Source organism: Vicia villosa, linkage group LG5 (assembly GCF_029867415.1).
Source record: "Vicia villosa cultivar HV-30 ecotype Madison, WI linkage group LG5, Vvil1.0, whole genome shotgun sequence".
NCBI lineage: Eukaryota > Viridiplantae > Streptophyta > Magnoliopsida > Fabales > Fabaceae > Vicia > Vicia villosa.
The window spans coordinates 17,457,359-17,468,460 of NC_081184.1; positions in this window are offsets into that span (position 1 = coordinate 17,457,359).

Sequence of the window (11,102 nt, forward strand, 5' to 3'; positions counted from 1 at the left end):
TATCTATCCTTAGATTCATAGATACAGAGAAAGTGGGTGGTATCCCAAATTAGATTTTTCCTCTGGTTATAACGGAGGCTACGACTAACTTTGAAGTTTCGATAATCCTTATGAATGCGGGAAGCTCATGGGATATCATATAAGCCAAACTCTTAAAAAAGCTAGATTGAAAAGAGAAATGTTATCACCATATACATGATTTGATATACAAGCCCTCAATGAAAAAGAAACCCGCCATTAGGGATTCCTAGAACTCATGGTTACGCTCGGAGAAGAAAGAGACGTAGGAAGGTAAACCTTTATTTCGTGATAGTCCCATGAAAACGTGTGTACAAATGCAATTTGGGTAGAACTTTCATTGTCACGCTTGACATTGTGGCCTCTCTAGTTCATTTGAAGTTGAAATACCACAATATCCATGATGAGTCTGTGGCAATATGCATCAATCTATCAGGAGCCCGACATATACATATAGCCTTGCATGCAACCAAGACACGATGATAGTTATGAAGGATAGAAAACACACTGGAAGTTGACAACTTCAACCTCAACGAGCGCTTAAGGCGATGGCAGCCATTCATCATCGCGGAGGACTGACACTCCTAACAAGAACAATATGAAGTATTATAACTTGATGGATACAGGTGACAACAGCGAGATAATAGCCCAGGGTTTATTCCTATGGAAATAATCAAAAAAAAAAACATTGAAGCAACATAGAGCCCCCTCTAACATCCTACCTAAGAGACTAAATGACAAGTAATTCACTACTAAGGAGACACTTCCTAGTATAATAAGACAATGACTAGGCCATCTTAGTTAAGCATTTTAACGATACATACAAATGCTCATTTTACCATATAATTATTTATATCAATAATGAATAAACTCTTTACAAAAATCCTTTTCTTTATTATCATGTGAAGACATGTACGGATAAGGAGTGTTATTATAAACACCATGAGTGTGACTAAAGCAATCAAAGCCCTACATTGAAAGTCACAAAATCAAAGACTCCAACCCTCAAAATAAAAGGTGGTGATCCGAGCTCACCCCCTCTTGGTAGTTAGTGTTTAACGAGAATATGAGGAATACAATGGTCTAGAGGTGGTGAATAGACCTACCAAATAAAATGACTAGGTGAAAAACTATTTTGAAAAGTTTTTATTAGAGTTTGAAAAACAAAATAGTTTGCACAACGGAAGCAAAGTGCATATAAAGTAACTATGCTTATCGATCAATATATACAGAGAACAACTTAATCGGTATACTATATGACAAAGATCAAATCTAAGAGTTAACCAAAATGAACAAACCAACGTATTGTATTGATTTAATATCAGATTTACACAAGACATGTAAATATACAAAATCAATACAATCGAGAATTCTACGATCACCATTTTTATCCTTAATCAACAACAAGACAAATCAACAGTGATGATTCTAAAAAAATCTACACTTAATTGATAAATTTCTACCACAACAAAGACCTATTGGCATGAAATTTCTAGGAAAGTGTAAAAGTAACCTAACATGCAATTTCTACAAAAATAATATATATACATATATGTGTGTGTGTGTGTGTGTATATATATATATATATATATATATATATATATATACATAGAGAGAGAGAGAGAGAGAGAGAGAGAGAGAGAGAGAAGGAGGGAGAACGAGTGATAGGAAAGAAAGAAAGAAAGATAGATAGATAGATAGATAGATAGATATAGAGATAGAGAGAAGTGTACGTTGGATTTATAGTGGTTCACTATCGTCCTTGCTAAGACTACCCCACTCTCCAATTGTTTCACATTACAAAAATTTAGTCTTCAAATATAGTTTGTGACAAATTACACAAGGTTTAGTACAATCGTAATATCGAAATAATGATGAAAATATAAAAATAAAAAAACAACTTTTTTCAGGATCCCTTGACTTGTACACAATATCCAAACTTAACTCTTGTGAATTCTTTACACGAAGTCACCTTGATTCTTCCAGCCCCAACAATCATGCTCCTAAGTCTCTGTTCAGCAGCAATCTTTCTTTGATCTTATCACTATCTTGATAATTGGTATGAGCAAAGATTGAGAAGAATTCCCATCTTGTCCATGATGGTTCAATGAAACACAAGAAAGGGGTAGTTTGAATTGAGTTTCAAGATTTAATGCGTTTTAGAACACCCAAAAGACAAACTAAAGGATAACATAAAGGATAAAGAACACACATTTTTTTATCCTCGTTCAGTGTTAACTAGGTTACCTCCAGTCCACCCAACCTAGGTGATTTACCTTATCAACAAGTACTTAATCCACTAATAAAAAACCTTTAATTATAACCACAAATACTATTTGTCTAAGTCTTCTCAAGGCTTAGAACTAAATATTTAGTCCCATAAGGAATCTTAACCAACTGTTGAAGCGGTAAAGCGGCGGCAAAAAGCAAGTATTTATTTAGTTTTATCATATCATCTCCATAGGAATTAGTGCTATTGAATTTCCGTTCGACAATTTCTCGCGTTTATGAGTTTAAGTTTGAATGGGTTTAAAGTAAATGCGGGAATTGAACATATAAACAGGAAATAATTCATCTTTTGGAGAAGAGAAACTATCAGACATGAATATACACTACTCGTCACAAACTTAAACCTATCGATTAGTTGCACTCAACCTACAATACTCATAAAAATCAAAACATATCTCTCACATCATTGTCCATTTAAGCAACACCGACGAGACATATCACAACCAAGGTTATGTCTAACGCAAAGTTGCAAGAACATCCGTATTCTCGCGTTGACATCTCTCGCGCGAAACTCAAACATGAAAGCATTAAGCTTCGATACCCACGGTGACTATTAGCTCTAAATATATCTCTAGCTTCTAGAAACTAATAGATATTCATCCTCAATCAAGATTTGTGAGGTATATTTCTATAACAACACAAATCCAAACATAAAGCAAAAAGATTAAGGAAGACATCAAGATTGATTTGTAAAGCAATTTTTATACAACACCATGAGCGATAAATATACATATGTTCAGAGTAAATATAAAAACAAACCCAAAAAATGGAAAATACATAAAGAAGAGAAAAGATAAACCAGAATCTCTCGGGTTGTCAACACTGATTGAAGCAAATTCACCTCCTAAACATCAAGATGCATGATCCATTGTTGTTTTTGAGCTTCTCTCATCAAAAGAATGAAGGTGATGGTGTTGGGACTCTAAAATACCCAATCCATTACCTAAAAATGTGTTTTTTACAAATTTGAAACCCATAGATCCCGATTAGCGGCACAGAGCCCGCTAATTCTGGTCTGCTGCAACTTGAAATCTTGTTTCGGGGATAACTTGAGAACCGTAACTCCGATTTACACCTGGCTCGAAGCATTGGAAAGATTATTCAATGACCTATTTATAAATGCCATAATATCAACCAAATTGATTATTTTTATCAACTTTGTTTTGAGCCTTATTCTTTGATGAATTTCTAAAAATTGCATTCTTGAAGCTTAGCCTTTGGCCTTTATTACTCAATGCTCTAACCATGCATGAATACCTACAAAAATACATAAAAACTATCAAACGGTACATTATATATATATATATATATACATAAACTCGATTAAATAGAATTTATTCATATTTATACACAAATTGGAGGATTATTCAAAGGATATTAATTAAAGAATCGATAAGTGCCTCTAAAATATACACAAATATAACGACTATTTTGCACTTATCAATAACCTGGTTAAACATTACAAAGAGTTGTGCATAAGAAGTGCTTCCTAATAAGAAGATACACATAGTTACAATGCAATGAGATTTTCAACGAATGAAAGTTTTGAAGCTTTCAACAATTATAACACCTTTCTTCTTTGTGTTGATGCTTGACTTTTTCTGTTTCTCTCTTTTGAATGGATTTGACTTGTTGTAATTTATTTCTTCATTTAAATAGATGAAAAATGAATCTGTTGGAGGGTGAAGTTGAAATTTCAAAATTCACAACTTGTATTGGAGACGTTAAGTAGTTCAATAGTAGAATGGCGATATCACCATTGTGGAAGGTGAGGATGTGACATTTTGCAAAAGTTGGTACTGATGCAGTCCTTTTTATCCTCCTTTACAAGTAAATGGAAATGATGATGATTTGAACTTATTTAAATATTTCCACATTAACTTCCTTCGTAGTAATCTCTTTCAAATAGAGGCTTCTGATAGAATTGAGATGAAGCTTGTAGAGAGTCTAGAGTTACTAATTTTCTTCACTTCAAACTGTTTGATTTAGAGGCTTCTGATAGATTTGAGGTGAAGCTTGATCAGAGTAGTCTTCCGTGCTTTGAGAAGCGTCGAGTCTTCAGATTCTTGATTTATTAGAGTCGATCTGGATAAACTTCGCTCAGTAGATGACTTGATACTTTGTAGAAGCACATTTGTCGTTGTAAACACTTCTTTCTTCAACGGTTCGGAATACGTTGGGATAACCCAGATTTCAGAGTTGCTTTAGTTCAGAATCAAAATCTACAGTTGTCTAGAGTCCACAACTTGTATATTGAGAATCCATAATCTATGAAAAATCATTTGAATACTTAAACAAAGTTTCATAGTACAAAAATTTTCTCCATACAAAAGTACTTGTTATCATCAAAACTCTAAGGATTAGTTGACGATTCAAACTTGTTCCAACAATCTCCCCCTTTTGATGATGACAATACTATGTATTTTCATGAATAGTTTTTCTTTGATAAACGCACAATAGTTTAAAACATCAGAGTTAGGTTTGTAAGTTCCCCCTGAGTTTAGAACTTATTACAATTTTCAACTTCAACATAATGAGTTTTGCAAGCTCCCCTTGTGAATAATATTGAAAATTTACATGACTAATTCAAATTTAGGTTGGTACTTGGTGATGTATAATTTTGATTCCAAAAAAACTAAATTATTTATTTAGCGTCCGACTTTATAAAAAAACACGCACGAGACGCGTTATGTAATCTTCTATATATTCAAATGAAATTTACTACAATTTTGATAGTTAAAATCTGAAAGCATGGGAAGAATAGCAATACTTGTTTCCACAATCGTAGCAATGTGGTTATATTCATCCTCTCCTGGTCATCCAACAGTAGCCATTCATTCCACCACCGCCTCCGCTCCAACTCGACACTCTTCACCTCGTCCCACTTCCCAGAAATCGATGTGAACCCCACTGATTGGTTCGTCTCCCTCCATGAATTGACTAAGTGGAATCTTCACCAAGAACAGATGAAGGTTTTGCGTCAAATTGAGAGGGAGATGGATGTTTACAACAAGAATCACAACTGATTTGTTTCATTCTTCGAATAGTCTACTCCTACACAGCTTCAACGTGGAGGTTCTCAAATCTCACTTTTCATACTTAACTTTGAGTTTCCAATACGATCTCATTTTTGTTCAACCTAAATTTGTTGTGTGGTTGACTATAATTTTCAAGTGTTAAACTTCATTAAGATTTGAATATCTAGAACTTGCACTCAATGTAGTTAGTTAGTTGATTAATCATTTATATTGTTTAAATAAATAACCTACTTTGCAATTTTGTTTTGATATGATGGTGACTATGTAGCACCGACACCTCTTAAAGAAGGTGTGCCAGTGTCGGTGTCAGACACATGCACTGACAATTGTGAGATTACGCCTTCATCTTTAAGTAATTGAATTAGTTCGTTCAACTTTTCTATGATTTCATTCTTCTTTGATTTTTTCTAAAATTCATGAAAACTCTCATTTCTTCATTAAAGGATTGAATTAGATTTCTAATTCTTAACTCTTAGATATTTGTTAGTGGCAAACATTCCGATATAATTTCTAACATTTCTAAATTTGGAGAAACATTTATGAATGAAACATTCATCTTCTTCACCTTGTGTGTTCATTTGTTCTTGTCTGACACTTAGAGAAATTCTATATATCATTTCAAGAGTATCCCATATTTCCTTGGTAGATTTACAATTATAAACATAAATGAGTTTAGTATCATCTAAAGACATTACTAGAAAATTCTTAGTTTTGAAATAAATTTTGAATTTTCTCTTTTCCTATATGGTTTAAAGGAAATCAGGTTTATCTACTACTTCCCCATCTATTTGGTGAGTATGAATAAACGGACCATTGATTATTATTTCCCAAAATTCTAAATCAATACTTTGAATAAGATTTTTGAATATAAATTTCCATTGTTCAAGCCTATCACCAATAAATGATGGAGGTGTGTTTAAGAAAGAGCTCTCGTTAGAAAAGGTGTTGGAAATCATCTTCCTCCCGAGACTATTAGTCTTTGAACAAGAGTTAGACTCTAATGCCACTTGTTGGACATATGACTCCACACACAAGACGGGATGAATTGGGGGTGTTACAAAATTTATAGTTTGAAAATATTTTGTTAATATTTTCAGAGTTTAAAACCATTTTGATAAAAATGCTTTAGAAATTAGCAGCGAAAAGTAAATAAGCGAAAAAGTAAAGAGTTAAGGGTAAGATAAATGACATCAGAGATTCATGCAAGTTCAGTCAAGAAGACTTAATCATGTCCCTAAGATTTGTTCTTGAGAATATCTTGTAATGCTTAAGAGCTTTTAGTATGTTAAACTCTTAAACCCCCCAAATACAAGGGAAAATGAAATTTCAAGAAAACTTCCAACCAAATAACAAGCAGTTAGTCTTCCTTTGAAACATGAACTTTTGGAGAGAAGTCATTAGTCTTCATTTCAAACACAAACTAGTACAGTAAAGCAGTTAGTCTTCATTCTAAATAAAAATTTGAAGCAGTTTGTCCCAAATCTAAACTGAGATTTTCTACGAATTCATCTCGAACCAAGATAAACTTTTAACCAGGCTAAACTCACGAACACAATTGAGGTTTTGATCAGAATGACTACAAACCAAGATGAGATTTTAAACCAGGATAGTGTCGAACCAAAGTGATCTTTTAACTGAGTATAACTCACAAACCGAGTTGAGATTTAATATCGGGGTGACCTAGAAATGAAGTAAGCTTTTAACTTAGGCTGAGCTTACGAATCTAACCAATGTCTTAAAAAATAAATCCTCAAACCGAATATTTAAAGGGTTTAGATTTAAATAAAAAACCACTCTCTTAAGGATAAATTATTCAATCAAGAGTAAAATATTCCTTGGTGAATTTACTTTTAAATACTTTCTCGAAGTGTCACAATTAAATTAAATTATGGAAAATGAAGAAATACTTTTAGAGAGAGTGAAGAGTATGATAGAGAGCTCAAGTTTTATGGGTATTAAAATTTGAATGGAGAGACCTCTATTTATTAAATAGAGGTTGACTCAAAAAAAGAAAGATCCACAGGCCAAAATTAATGTGCCAATCATTTAGAAGCCCAAAAGTTACCGATTATAAATGCTTAAAATGAAAAGAATGTATACCGAGAAGTTTCCATTTATTAAGGCGATATATTAATTGTTTATAGACGTCAATTTCACTAACCCAATCGATTGGACAGTTCAAAAAATTGTCCAAAATTATTTTGACAGTTCTTAATTCAACTGACATGATGTTGCACCTCAATTTTTGACCTCTGAGATCACATCATTTTCTAAGTGTTATGATCATTATCATTATCATTTATCATCATGCATATTTTTATTTTACTAACAAAAAAAAAGTTTGTTGCTTGTGTGTTAAAAAAGACAGGAGACTGATCAAGAGAAAGCTGAAGAAATCAGGGTTTTGAGGCCCACAAGAGTTTCAACATTCTCTCAAGATTCAAAGGTTCCTTCAATCAATATTCTAGTCCAAGCATGGCTCAATTTAAGGCAGACAACTCTCAAGATCGCCAGAAGCGCCAAATTAGGGTTTTGACCTAATTTCACCAGAGGATTGACTTTTAATCAGGAGATGATTCCAAGACTCAAAATATGATTCAAATGCCTTAAACTCAACATTATAGTCCATTCATGTCATTCAATTGAGGAGAAGACCTTGATTCATTGAAAGATCGCAAAACTGCAGTTCATTGAAGAAAAGTCAACTGCAGTCAAAAATCAAGATTTTTGGTCAACATCAATTATTTGAAGTAATATTCATCATTTTATCAAGGATTAATCATAATTCATCAAGAAAAGTTCAGAAATCAACAAAATTCAAAATTGCAAAATTAGAGTTTTTTACCTAAAAGTCAACTGAACTTTGACCAGCCATAACTCTCTCCTAATTTATCAGAAAAATTTCAACAAAAGCTTATTCTCAAGGAAATTCAATTATCTACAACTTTGATGTTGGGCCCAAGGTCAAGAAATGCTTCCGCATAAGAGATATAAGCCAAAACATTACAGGTCATTTTGAAAGTCAACGAAAAGCAGTTTTTTGTCAAAGCCCATATCATCAAGATAAGTTCTCCAAATGCAAAACATCTTCCAAAGTGGCTTGTAGAGGACATCTTGGGATTTCCAAAAAGTACAAGAACACTTTCATAGGATCAAAATTGAGGGAGATATGCCTTGATGAAGTTCACCTTTTTTTGGAAAATGCTTGAAACAAGTAATGACCAAAACTTGATTTTTTTTCAAAAAGGCCAATTGTTTTGTGATTCAATCTTGATTCTCATATGTTTAAAGACATTCACAATCTATCCATGGTTCATGACATTTTATTTCATTTTTTGATTAAATTTTATTCATTTACAATTTAATTAAAGTGAGATAATTCAAAGATATTATCAAAGATTCTCATGTGATGCAAGCAATGACATATTCCAAGCATCTAAGATAAGATTTCAAGATTGGAAAGAATAATACTTGAGTGTTTTAACCATGGTTAAGAAATGCACTCATTGAAAATATTCTATTATCATATTTTTTCCACAAAATCAATCATGACAATTTCCACTTGCAAGGCTTTATGATCATATCTTATTGCCTATAAATAGAGCTTCATTTTCTTCATTCAAGAGAGAGGACCATCAAGAAGAAGAAGAACAACAACCACAAACACAAAAAAGCCATAGCTTAAGAACTTTATATTTTCCAAAAGTTTCAATAAACTTGTAAAAATCAAGGCTCATTCAAATAGCCACTTTCAATCAATTTCAATCACTCTATTCCACTCTTGGGACATCATAGAGTAAGCATCATGTAGCCTATAACATGTAGTAGTGTTAGGAGTTCATGAATCAAAAACTCCATATTTATGCATATTTCAAATTTTATCATATTTTTATTATTGTTAAAAAATATATTTTAATTTCAGTTTTAAGTTGATAAAATGTTTATTTTATTTTTAACATAAAAATATTTTATTTTTCTTCATAATTAATTTATTTTTCTTAATTAATTAGTAATTATGTAAATATTGCTTTTTAATTAATTCAACCAATCAAAAAACTCCAAAAAATATTTTCTTTTTAAATTTGGGTTTATATTTTTTTAATCTAATATTTGACATAAAAATATTCTATTTTTATTTATAATTAATTTATTTTGCTTAATTAATTAGTAATTATGTATATATTTGCTTTTTAACTATTTCTAACCTATCAAAAAATTCCAAAAAAATAATTTCTTTTGTTAAATTAGGTTTATATATTATATACTAATTTTATACATAATTAGATTTATTTTTCTCATTAAGTTTAATTATTTGTATAATTATTTGTTTAATTAGCTTGTTAATTAACTTAAAATGAATTCCAAAAAATCACAAAAAAATTAATTAGGTTTAATTTGTTTTATATTTATTTTTGTATATTATTTGATATTATTTCTTATCTTTTTCTTTGTCCCAAATCGGAATAAAAGATCAAATATGGCAGAGATTGTATGCAGTTGATTTAAGACTTTTGGAAATTTATCGTGTAGTCGCTATGATTCTATCAAGCTTCTGATAATTTTTCATTAATTTTAAATCCGAGATCATCATTCACTCACCATCAATCTTCACTAAAATCGTGGATATACTTGACTAGCTTCAAGATGATTCGCGTGCTAACATACTAACAATTGACTTTAATTTCCGCATTTTATGATATTGTTCTTTATATTTCTTGCTTTATGCTTTATTTTATTATTTATCATATTTATGTTTCTGTTATTTTCTCTTTGTCCATTTGGACGTATTGTTTATGTTTCTGCTATTTTCTCTTTGTCCATTTGGACATATTATTTATGTTTCCGCTATTTTCTCTTTGTCCATTTGGACATATTATTTATGTTTCCGCATTTTTTTTCTCTTTGTCTATTTTGCTAACGCACAGGAAAGATCTTATAAATTGAGGGTAGATAACTCCTAAATTGCTTGCTCAAACAAATCCATTTCAATTGGGCCTCTCCCTGAGTATAAGCCCCAACACCTTCATTTTCAAAAAACGTATTTTCAAAACTTCTCATCTATTTTCAAAACTTTCATCTGGTATTTGAAGGGCATTATTCCCGGTGAAACTCTTCAAAGACCTATATGACTTAGTGTCCATCTTCACTTCTTCTATTTTCAAATCAATTTCAAAACGGTTTTCAACCAAACTTTCAATCACTGTTTTCACAAAACAAATTTCAAAAGATAAAAATTTGTAAGCATCTGCCAAGGATCATTACAAGGTTTTTCAAATCAAAAGTTCAAATACTTTTCATAACTCTTTGTCAAAACAACTTCAAAAAATGATATTTGTATACATCCGCCAATGATTATTACAAAGTCAAACCATTCAAAAAAAATGATATTTGTATACATTTGCCAAGAATTATTACAAAGTCAAAACATTTTTCAACACACACCCACACCCACTTTTCAAGCAAACAAAATCAAACAAGACAAAAGTGATCTAAGCAAAATTAAGAGCCCATGGATAACCATGGATACAAAGGGTGCTTAAAACCTTCCCTTTGTATAACCAACCCCCCGAACCCAAAATCTGTCAAAAGGTCTTTCCTGTTCTTTTATGCATTTCCTATTTGGATAAAATAAAAGTCGGTGGCGACTCTTGCAAAACAAAAAAAAACCCGCAAACAAACATTTTTGCTATGCGGAAATCAAAAGAAAGAGTAAGGAGTCAGTTCGCCTCAAAAAACCGAGTTTACACATGAGTCCAA